Source organism: Montipora capricornis, chromosome 14, assembly GCF_036669925.1.
Source record: "Montipora capricornis isolate CH-2021 chromosome 14, ASM3666992v2, whole genome shotgun sequence".
NCBI classification, from domain to species: Eukaryota; Metazoa; Cnidaria; class Anthozoa; order Scleractinia; family Acroporidae; genus Montipora; species Montipora capricornis.
The window spans coordinates 40,230,754-40,243,283 of NC_090896.1; the positions used below are offsets into that span (position 1 = coordinate 40,230,754).

At 37.4% G+C, this 12,530-nt stretch overlaps 1 long non-coding RNA gene across 1 annotated transcript; it reads right to left on the reverse strand.

Annotated features, from left to right (window-relative positions):
- Nucleotides 1-446: 446 nt before the first annotated feature.
- On the reverse strand, nucleotides 447-11,140 carry LOC138032802 (uncharacterized). The gene is made up of 6 exons (XR_011128454.1): nucleotides 11,003-11,140; nucleotides 10,664-10,769; nucleotides 8,867-10,121; nucleotides 7,195-7,262; nucleotides 3,733-3,882; nucleotides 447-760 (listed from the first exon to the last, which is right to left on the reverse strand). It is a non-coding gene; the product is annotated as an uncharacterized lncRNA (long non-coding RNA).
- Nucleotides 11,141-12,530: the final 1,390 nt, after the last annotated feature.

The window sequence follows — 12,530 nt, forward strand, 5'->3', positions numbered from 1 at the left end:
GCAGATCAGGCGAGATCGAATGAAGAGAATCTCAAACGATAATAATTTCTGATCGGCGTATTTAGCCCAAATCAAGGCAATTAGAACATGAGATCAGACGCTGTCACTTTCCTTGACGTGACAAAGTTGATCTTCAGTTTTATAATCTACTAATCAGAGAAATGTACGTTTTGAAGAGCGCGATTTTTTGTCCGTGTAACGAAAGCCAGTCGAGAGGAATATTCGGATAAAACCTGTGTGATTCAATAATTTTCTAAAGTTGCATGACGTTGTACGTAGCGGGTATCAGTTTCCTTTCTGGGAATCACAACGGATTAAATTGGACGAAAATCCTGCCAGCTGTTTTGTGCTCACGAGATTGACAACAGCTTTTACTGGTGCTATTTATATTCTACTCAGGAAGGGTTTTTAGTGAATAGTGGAACAGGGACAATTTGAACATTAGATAATAATTTATTTATTTTATTCAACTTACAATATTTTACAATAAAATAACAAATCTTAGCCAAGCGTAATTAGACATTACAAAAAAATACAAAATTTATATAAAAATATTATTCTTCATACACTTTTCGAAATTAAGTCGGGGGAAAAAGGAGCACTATTGCAAAATAACTTTTAAAGAGAACGAAAACTCCTAATCCTCTACCATCGCCAAGATCTTCACTTTTTCCGGTACAATAGGGCCCCCAGACTGCTAGAATATAATCTACACTTGTCGGATCGCATGCCACATCGCATGCCACTTCTAGTACGGCATCTGAGGGATGTGGGGATTATGAGATAAAGAGAAAAAAAACGGAATAAAATAACCACATCATTGACACAATCTATCTTTTTGTGAGTGCTTACGTGCTTACATATGTTATTATAATAAAGGTTAAAATGGTTTAGGCTATCATCGTCAGTGCAATGCATATTATGGCCAAGTAACCTCTAACCATCTTCCTTTAGACAATGAAAATATTTTTTTTTTAGTGTTATTAGCAACATCTACTCTGAAACATGAATACATGTATACACGTCAAGCCTGTTGTATTAACCTGATCAGAGCAATATTCTATTTTGGGAAGTGCATGTCTAAACGCATAATCGTTTGGCATGCTTCAGGGAAACAACAACATAAGATCTTGCAGCAAATCTTTAGCAAAACAAAACTTGACTTATACAAATTAAATCACCTGACCACAGTGCTTAGTCGTATGTTTTTGCAACGCTTATTTTACAGGTATTACTAGTTTGAAGGAAAGCAAATAACTCTTTATAGAAAGAATCAAATATATGCATGAAGCAGAAATCGTCTCGAAGATTTCTGTCTATTGTAAGGGGCTTTTATCTTTGAGAAAAAAGCAATGGACTCCTCAACAGACGAGATCTTTAGCACTAGGGGAAGGCATTATGGGGTGTTTATAGGTGACTCTTGTGCATAGCTGTTGCCAATTAATACTATATTGACTAAAAAAATATTGGGTTTTCTATTTTCCTACATGGTCACATCCACAATGATTTTGGCGGCCAAAATACATGATATTTTTGACATTGTGTTTCGAATTTTACGAGAGCCTTTTTGTTTTGTTCTTTTTAATGCGCTTTTCTTGCTCTAGCCAAACGCAGCAGTGTTCAGCCACTCACGACAGCCCGGAAATGCTAGACACATATGTTATTTTACCTTGTATTTATCGGTTATAACTGGCAAAAAACCTATCTGTTATGCATAAAAAGAAACATCTTTAAAGTCAATTATGTTTCATGATATTTCCGAATTTGTTTTTTATTTCCTTTTATTATTACTGTTTGAGTGAGTGTGCCCTTTCTGTTTTACATGTCGCCCTTTGGCAAAACTTAGAATTGACAACTAAGTGTCAAGCTAAATGCGATTTCAGCGGAGAAAATAAAAATAAAAACAGCTAACAGGAAAATGTATCTTTCCACTTATTATTGGATACGCTAAATTCTGAACCTAGTGGAAAAAATATAAAGTTAGGCGTTTCATACAAGAGCAACTAGCCTCTACACGTTCTCTTACTATTGTTGTTAAAAAGGGTGGGGTTGGAAAGGGTATTATTGTCAGCTCGATGATTGGCCAGTTGGAGTTGTTATCCTCACGTGATGAGGATGGTAGGATTTCATTAAGGCACAAAGAAAACACTTTCTAATGTTTGCCTTAAGGACATTCCGTGAATTTCGGTGCCTAAACCATCTACTAGATTGGCAACAACAACAAAAAAAAAAACAGTTCTTTAGCAACTTATTATCTTCTTATGTCTTGAAAGTCGTTCTTTTGTCGGCCGTCCCCCATGTACGACCTGCAATTGACACGCATGGGCTAATATTTAACAATTATTCTCTGAAATCGCGCGGAATATCGCCTGATACTTAGCCGACGAGGTCGAAAGCAGGGTTGGCTAAAATCAGGTGATATTCCGCAAGATTGAGCAGGATAATTGTTTTATTATTCAACACATTGATGACAAATCACAATTGTGTGCGTTTATTGACAAAAAAAGCTGGGAAACTACTGCTGTTTGTGAACACGCCCCTGTTCACAAACAGCACGCCTTGAGGTTCTTAAAGAACACCAAATGATGCTTACAACTAAGCATAATTCTGTTAAAAGGAAGAAAAACGGTGTTTGAAAGCTGTTAGGGCCAATTAATTTGCTAGTCAGTAGGGTATTTTAATTAAATATATATAGTATCGAAATCGCTTTTTCCGTTGGAGCTGTCTGGATTTTTGAGGTGTTTATCTGAAACTGTTGCTTCCATTGACCAGATAAGTGCGACGATCAATTATTCCTTACGTCAAAAAGGCTAGTGAGTTAAATTAAAGGGGGCGTTGATTGGAGAGTTGGCAATTCTATTTTCGTGTGCATCTTAAGACGTTTTCAAGTTGACATTCATTTTAATCTTGGCTACGCCCAACCACAAGCTGGAATGGTTTCTGTTAGCTAAAACCCTTCCTAATCTCTCAACATATTCTTCAGAGAAATTACCAACATTACCACCACTTACTTTAAACAAGCTTTTTGAATTCCCAATTAGGCCAACACTTACTGTACTTAACCTTTAACATGGCCAGACCAAAGAAAATTCCTCAACTTCTCAGAAAGTTTCCTGATACCCACCTTTACTGTATTTTTTCCTTAATGAAGAAATTACGCGGTACAAGTTTCGTTTCTTCTTTAACATTTTCCCTTCCCATAGTATTGATAATGTACTTAAGATCAATAGTCAGTTCCCAAAGGCCTTAATTCTTTGGCCAACACCAAGACTACCGACTTCTGGCAGGTTTGCAAACACGTACATGTAAAGGCCCTTACTTGGAAGTCTAGTTGAATGTCTTTTCCTGAAATGGCAGGGAAAACCAAAAGCCTTTCTTGGTCAAGAATGACCGAAACTGTAGCGACAACTAGTTTTTAAAGTACTGTTTACTAAACAAGCGGGATTGTTTTATACGTTTTAACCTACGAATGGAAGCAGCTTCAAACTCATGCCACGAAAAGCGCGTCCCTCTGGAGTCCGAACAAAGGTTCCAATTGTGAGAGGAGAACATTAACTTTTAAGCAGCGATGAAAAACAAGCTGCACATCATTAGCACACTTTATATGACGAATTCTAATGAACACTGTTTAATCGGTTCTTAAAGCTCATCTACAGTATACCTGAGGTTTTTTTTTCCCTGCGATTCCTTATGAATTATTAACAAGTTTTAAAAGAAATATATCTACTTCACCTTGTTCGCACAGACAGTGAAGACTACTCCTTCTAAATCTGTTGGATTGCCAATATCTCTCCTTATTTCTTCCAACCAGCTGTCCAATGATTCAAAACTTTCCCGGTTACCAACATCATACACCAGTCGCTTGTAGAATTCATTGCGAACCTTGAAGGAATTACAAATGCATGTGGGAAAATCAATATTATAATAATAATTATAATAATTATTATAATAATTCTGTAAGTTATTGGGACCATTTAAAACATCTTGTGACTTTTATACTTGGGGTTAACTCCCCCAGGTTTTACTTTAATTAACCATCTCCTTCTTACGAGTGGCACTTACAGATGTTACTCTGTCTAACAACAGACAAGTTTAAAGGTCAATGGGGGCCTCTTCTGGAGCGAAAAGGTTAAATTCACAACATCTACAATCCTGGACAAAAGTCTTGGGACACTTGAGCTTTAAAATGAACTTGTGTTAGACCATCTATGACACAGTGCCCCCTCCCCATTTCAATGTTGATTGGAATCCCGAAAAACATTCAGAAATGCTGCAGTTTGTTTTCAACATTGCTTGGGGAAGGGGGGCTGGGGCGGCACTTGAGAGGCCACTGAGGGAAATTATTTTTAAATACATGTAGAAGGTAAACCTTTAAGGACGGTGGCTACTAATTGAAAGGTATTTTTGCCCAGGTTTATGATTATGCGGGAAATGTAGATCTTAACAAGTGTTATAATTGAAATCCAAAGAGAAAATTGGGGTAACCAAGCATTTTTCAAAGCTAATTCACGAACAATATTTGTAAAAACCTTTAAAATACAAAGCCATGTATGGCGTTCTTTCTCAAATTGAAGCTTAATTATCTCTGAAAAATGCATGGTTGCCCCCAATTTTCTTTTTGGATGCCAATAGTACTTACTAGGATCTACTTTCTCTGCTTAATTTTAAACCGCGCAAAAATATCTCTGTATTAGTAAGCATCACCGATAGGAAATCCGAGCATTTTGAGATGCGCAGAATGTATGCGCAATAACAATAGTAGGCACCGTCTTTTTTAAAGGGGTCCCAAGAAATTTTGTCCAGGGCCCTGTTTTTCGAAGGGTGCATAGCACTATCCGCCAGATAATTCACTGTTCCCTGGATAACTCAATTGGTTTTGCCAGTATTTAATTCCGCTGGAAAAGGATTCGTCTGGTGGATAGCGCTATCCACCTTTCAAACAACCCATGAGCCCACGATTGTAAATCCAGGCACTAAAATATTTATGTTTCCTTTTAGTTAAAATGCTTTTAACCTCCTCAGAGTGACAAATGACAAGTAGAGTTTACTCAGTGTCTAACACCTGACTGAAATGATTTTCCCAGTTACAGTTGTAGTAGGGGACGACTCAGGGGTAAAAGGGTTAAACAACGTTTAGGTCCACTCAAAAGCTAATTGCCCCGTTGAACCAATTCCCTCATAAAAGTGACACCAATCGATTTTACTCTGTCTAACACCACATGATTTTGCTTGTCAATGGGAATTGGCTCAGAGGCGAACATGGACCTTTGTCACCTGGCGGGGATGCTGGTCAAAGACAATAGAATTTGTACCCAGAGCCTCTAGTTGATGTGTTTGGGAGCAAATGCTGACAGGGGGTGCAAGACAAAAGTATTCAGTCCATATCAAGGCCCACTAAAAATTTGCTACCAATGTCACATTTGATATTTGCTACTATTGTTCTCGGTTTCCAAACCAGTTTATACATGTTTGACATGTGTGGAATCGGTGTCTGCTAATTGCTTGTCTACATTAAAGCTGCTCTACAGTAGTGATGTACAAATATGTTTTATTTTAATCTTGGAATAGCTTTCTAACCTTGTGAAATCCTTGTCAAAAATACACACATGCAGGCCACCATCTTGGATTATATGTGATCTCATTGAGCTCAACCTGAAGTTTTGCAGGTCAAGCTTGAACACACAAAGCTGTTGAGATTCCTCTTCATATTCCAGTCATGCCTTTTTGTTCATCAACATAAATTGTTCAAATAGGTCAGATGGACGACAAAACGTTCATGTTATTCACATTTCTGAGAGAAAAGTAGGATCAGCTGATCAAAAATAAGACACAAACAGCAGTGATAAACATATTGAACTTGTTCATTTTGATTATGACTTGACGTTTTGTATGTGTCAAGTCATAACCAAAATGAACAAGTTCAATATGTTTATCACTGCTGTTTGTGTTTTATTTTTGATCAAACTACGATGGCCCAAGAACAAAAGTATTTAGGATCAGCTGAGCTCAATGACGTCACGTATAATCCAAGATGGCCACCTGCACGTGTGTATTTTTAACAAGGATTTCACAAAGTTAGAACGCAGCTAGTATTCAAAATTGAAATTTTGGCTGAAAACTTTCTTCTCATGACCTTTCTATTTGTCAAAAAAAGAAAAAAAAAAAAAAAGAAAAGGATTTTGGAGTTCTCTTCTCCTGTAAGCTACAGCTGGTCAATAATTATTAACTTGCAGCTATTAGTGAAAAATTAAATTAATTTACTATTATGGGAAGCAATTCTGGTATTTGGTCGGTGTGTTTTAATTACACAGTCACAGTACAGACCATTACCATGGAAATGGTCTGTTTACATATTATTTCCTCTCTCTCCCTGGAAATTCAAGTTTAAAAGCGAAACACAAAACGTTTTTGAAAAGCAGAATTTAATTTGTCATCCCAACAGTATGTAATAAATGAATACATTTATTAATAGCAAGCAGAATTTACTTTTGTACATTAAAAGTTGGCTGATGGAAGACAAAGGTTACAAACATTCACCAAGTGAAGAAGCGACCAGATTTGCTCAAAGATTAATGATGCCATATAATAAACGACTTACTAACCTCATTCACTACTGGAACCGTACTGGGGACTATTTGCCAATGCAGCTAAGGGCCAATATTCCCCAGTACAGCCATCACAACAAATTGCAATCAAGAACATTGAATAGCTGAAGTTAATTAATTACGTAACTTTCTCAGATAAGTACCATCCACTACAGGCCACATGACACAACATTTGGTCAATTGGGATACTAACAAACCCACACATGAGTTGTTATGTCTGTTTGATCAGATGCAGTGAGATGCTGTCTGATCTGCAAGATTTTAAGGTAGCCACGGCAACTGGGAAATTTACCAAGCGAACCGCACTACCACAGAATACCATTAAGTCTATCCAGCCCACTATGTCAGAGTATGATGCACTGAGTTTTACTTTTACAAGATCTTGTAAGATTCTTAATTAAGAAACAAAGTTACAAAATCGTAATAAGAAACTTGTTAAGAATCTTGGTAAGATCTAAATAAGATTTCCACCTGGGTAATAATAATAATTCAAGTATAAGGGCTGTCTCCAAAGTTACATGTAGGTCCATGTTTATCTCTGATTTTGGACAGGCTAAGAAATCAAGATGTAGTAAACACTGATTTCTACCTTGTAAAACACTGGATGTCCAGCCATGTCAAATATATTCACTTTAACCTCTGTCATCAATTGAAACCCTAGAAAAAAAATTCATCATACTGAAAATTAAAAAAAAAACAAATTGCCTCCCATTATAAACTTGACTTGATGCATATCTCTTTCTCTATAAGACGATTTGACAAACCAATAGAAACAATCTCAGGGCTATTGGTAACCTGAAAGTGTGAGCAACAACAACAACTTTTATTGACCCCTTATACTTGAAAAAAAATTAATGTACATGAAGTAAGAATTAAAGCTAAATGGGGTGTTGGCTTTCTAAAATAACTAGAAAGTTAACAAGGTTAGGAAACCAAACTACATAGAATAAATTACAACATAAGGGTCAGAATGATGCATACACACACACACATTGAACTATAGATAACTATAAAAAGGACAAACAAAATTTACAAGCCATGGGGAGAAGGACAGATAAACTTGGATGAAATCCTGAATATAATAAACGAAAAATCAAATTTAAGGCAGCAAATAAATCACAGAATAAACTGAGAAGAAACTCATTACCCTAGGGAAAACAGAAACCAGAGTGAAATTAATATTGGCACAGCAATTCATTTTTTATTTTTTTTTTTTTAATTTACTAAAAGGAGTTGACTTTATATCTTTCCCAAGAGAGTTCCATACATAAATTTGGTCCTTGAAAGCGAATATTAAATATTCCATAGTTTGTTCTAGCTCGAGGCAGGTAATAAGATTGATTTGCTGCACTTCGTGTATTGTAGTTATGAATATTAAGCACTGAATTGAAGAAGGTATCAAAATTCGAAGGCAATGAGTTATTATGAAATTTATGCATAAAAAGTGCAATATGAAATGTAACAAGATCAGAAAGCTTCATAATTTCTAATAATCTAAACAGTGGAGTTGAATGCTCATCAAACGTAGAAAAAGTCATAAATCGAACTGCTTGTTTCTGTAAAATATATAAAGGCTGAAGTAGAGTTGAGTATGTATTACCCCAGATAATTATACCATAGGTCAGAAATGGGTAGATTAAAGAATAATAGAGATTAGTAAGAATATCAATATTAACATAATGGCGAAGCTTAGACAAGATGCCTACACTTCTTAAGTTTTAATTTTCTTTACAGTACATGCGATTTGAGGTTTCCAAGATAAATTTGAATCAATTAAGATTCCTAGGTATTTAATACAAGATTCCTGTTGCAACTGCTTCCCATTTAGAGTTAGGTGGAAGTTGAATGTTAATTTCCTTTGAGGAGGATGAAAAATTACAAAACTAGTTTTTTCTATATTAAGAGAAAGTTTATTAGCACAAAGCCAGGAATTCACATTAGAGAGTTCATTGTTCATACTTGCCTGTAGAGAGGTGAGATTTTTATGTTTGCAGAATAAATTAGTGTCGTCAGCAAATAAATGAAAATCAAAAACTTTAGAACAATGGTGAAAGTCATTAATATAATATAACAAGAAAAGGATTGGTCCAAGGACTGACCCCTGAGGAACGCCACATGTAATATGAGCAAAAGGCATCACAGGCATCCCAAGCTCAGTGTGAGAGAAGGGCAACAAAAATATACATTGTAAGGATTTGTATGGGAATCCCAACCTGAGAACTGATAATTTTACAAAAAAATTCTCAATTTAAAAGTCTTACCTTATTGCCATTGTGGTTCACTTCATTCCTGTATGGTTTTTTTTCTTTTTTCCAGATTCGACGCGAATTGTGAGCCATTATCAGTTCCTTGGTTGTCAAAGGTTATCGTAAGATACACTGTACATTGTACCAAGGCTGAACACTGATTTTTCAGGACTCAACCAAATGGAGTCAAATATTCCTGGTTAAAAATCCCCACACCCTCAAATCCACCATATAATTCAAGGGCAGGAGGTTTTTCTTTCATTTCAATCTGCTACCCGCACAACCAAAGCCTTGCCAGTGACGTCAGGCAGCTGTTAGTGTCCCAAACAAGTCTATACAACAATGAAAAAGATCCTCTTCCACTATGAACACTACACGGCAACCGTTGAGTTCGGCTTGGTAACAACCCGTACGAAACGAGCCGATCTGTTTATAGTCTGCTACAGATCTGCTGGCACATCTGTAGCAGATCTGCAGACAATCTACAGATGATCTACAGATTATCTGCAGATCATCTGCAGAATGTCTGCAGAATGTCTGCAGAATATCTGCAGAATGTCTGCAGAGCGTCTGCAGTGATGATCTGCAACAAGTCTGCAAATTTGCAGATGCTCTGCAGACGAAATCAGCCTATCCGGTTTAAAAAAAGCCCACAAAATGCACCAATCAAACAACGTTTATTTAAAAGACAGAGAGAGGAAGTCGGTCTGTTATTTATCAAAAGTAAACGATTAATGCTGATAGATACGCAAAATAATATCACCAGCAGGAATTTAAAGTATTTTCTTAGCGTGACATTTTCAACGCATTCCAAATGAATTAAAAAAACCCTCGAGTAGCAACCACTGCTTTCAAGAATCTAAGCCTCGCGTAGACTGCGAGCAACGAGGGAACTTGCTAGCAGGCTAGGCTTTGCATGCTTTTTTTTTTTTTTTTTGGTTTGCTTGGCAGGTTATTTACAGAAACGAGATCGAGTAAACTAGATACTGCCCACAGTCTTTCAGAGTTCTCCAGAACCACTTGTAATTTTTGCGGTGTTTGGTGTGATTCGTTATCCTCGCCGCACCGCAACACTGATACACGGCGTCTGCAGGCAGAAATTACAAGTCCGAACAGCGATTTCATGTTTTTCGATTCTTCCAGATTCAGCTGTGGGTGGCTGTTCTGCTGGAGGCGCGAGTTCGACCGACGTCTTATTTCTTGGGAAGAGACGAACAGGGTGTTGGTGGCGTAGGAACATCTTCTTGCGGCACAGCAAAACGTTTGCGGCCTGGAAATAAATGATGGAAACATTTTTTTCTTATGGACGAACAGCAAGAAACTGGCAGAATTGTGCAACCACAGTGGAAATACTGTATTAGGAATCTGCTGTGTTTTTTTTTAATTCTTGCTGCTAGAAGTGCGATGTTCTGTATTGGCATTTTGTCCAGTCTCTGAGCATCAGACTCAGTGTACATTTACGGTATTGCTATAATTTATATATATTCCGATGGGAAAACCTCCATACATGCGATAAAATGAATGAGTAATTAGATTTTGCCGGAAACAGGATCAAGGATGACATAACCTCAGACTAAAGGGCATCAAGTTTCAAAGTGATGTTCGTTGCAAAGGTGGCGCGCTTTTCGGAAATAATAGTGAAATAAATAATGTAGCTAAGGAGAAGAACGGAAGGTAACTGGAATTCTTTACCAAAGAATTAAAAGAAAACTCCCTCGCGCACACAGTGCGAAGAGGATACGGGTAGGTAAATTAAAAGGCGAAATAAAATCTAACAAAACAGGAAGGAAAATCGTGATAAATAGCCTTTACCTTCTCCAGATTGTACTGGTCTTATGAAAACAACTTCACAGTTTTCTTGCTGCCTAAGAAGACAGAGAATATCATCCTCTTGATGCTCCGGTATCTCAACAGTTAACTACAATAAAAAAGCAAAAGCAAAAAGGTTTTCAGACAAGGCACAAAACGGTGAGGTAAAATGAATAACTTGACAAAAATATAATTCGGCTCAAGCATTCTTAGTCAATGATAGCCTGCGTAGCATGAGCGGTTTTGGTTGCTAAGTCATAAAGGCGGACGAGGGCAGAAAAACCGCCCGGCTCGACAAAACCGCCATGCTACGCAGGCTAAGTAAATGACCGTTGTACTCACCCTCACTCGTTTTGCTGCAGTAGATCCAAGCATTTTTTTTTACCCTTGTCTTCGTCTAAAATCATCTGCAAGTCGCTAGCTGTGATCCTTGGTCTACGATGTTAACGAGTCGAGGTCTCGAATAAACCGAGTACGAGTGACAGCTCCCCAGTCCAAGGTTCCTTATATAGGCAGAAAATGTGACGTTGACCCTCGGAACTCAGTCACTGTTTATACCACAAGCGTTTTTACCGCTATCACGCAACGTTTTTACTGACAAGTTGACTATGTCTATGTTTCCAAAGGGATAAGAAAGTAACGACTCAAACTTTCAAAGCCACAAAAACTTTTAAAAATGGAATGATTGCAGATTTTAATTATCTTATTTTGAGATGGATTACGCCACTAATCAAGTTGAGCATAGTTAATCCCCGGCACTAAAATTGAAGCATGTTGAACTTCAAAGATAAATTAAGGCCGTTTACACAACAGAAAAATTTGGTTCCGGACCGGTCAAAAAAGCGGTACGGACTCATACCTTTTGTAAAGGAACACTGGAGTTTCTGCAGGGCCATAGGCGCCTATGGCACTGTGAAAGCTCCAGTGTTTCTTTACAAAATTTATGGGTCCGTACCGCTTTTTTGACGAGTCCGGCCCCAAATTTTTCTGTCGTGTAAAAGGCCTTTTAGTGCTCATGGGCCCGTAGCTTATTGAATGTCCAGAAAAGTGATCAGATCTGAGGAGCGCCGGAGTGTTTTCGATTTCAGCGTCGGCATGACCTTCACGTCAATCACGACAACTGATAAGAAAAACATCTCATGATGTAGGCAAGAAAAATAATCACAGTACAGTAATTTAACCATCTTATTGCACTTTTTATGATTCATTCACGTGTTGACTTCAACTTTCATATCGTTGTTCTATCAACACTGATATGTCGATCGATCAAATGTTTTTCCCTGAGCGTTTGGAACTGAGAATTTAACACCAATGCACCCTGCAGTACTGCTCTTAAATTCTATTGAAAGAATGTGTCAGGTATGGGTGCCTAATTGCTATATAATAAGGATAAATTAAGGTCGAAAGAGTATTTATCCTTTCATTTAAGTGTTCAATCGACGTAACATTTGATTTACTAACACGTTGTATGTAAGTGGCCGACCATTTATAAGCCTCTTTATACTAACGCATTTTAAATTTTCGACTATCGTTTTATCTGTACAATCGAACTATTTTATTTATCTCAAACACACCAGTAATGACTGATCCAACTAAGGTTTACACCGAAGTCACGATACAATGATGATCTATCGATCCGGTTTTGGGCTTCAACGTGTTGCAGATCATCTGCAAACGCTGCAGATAATCTGCAGATCTGTTGTTAGTCTGTTTTTCGTCTGCAGTCTTAACATCGCGAAGTGTATTCAAGCTCAGCGTCTGCAGTAGACTGAAACAGACTCTGCAGACGATAAATTGTCTGCAGATGATCTGTTTTTGTCAAAACAGATCTGTTGCAGATCTGCTGCAGATCTGCTCGTTTCGTACGGGA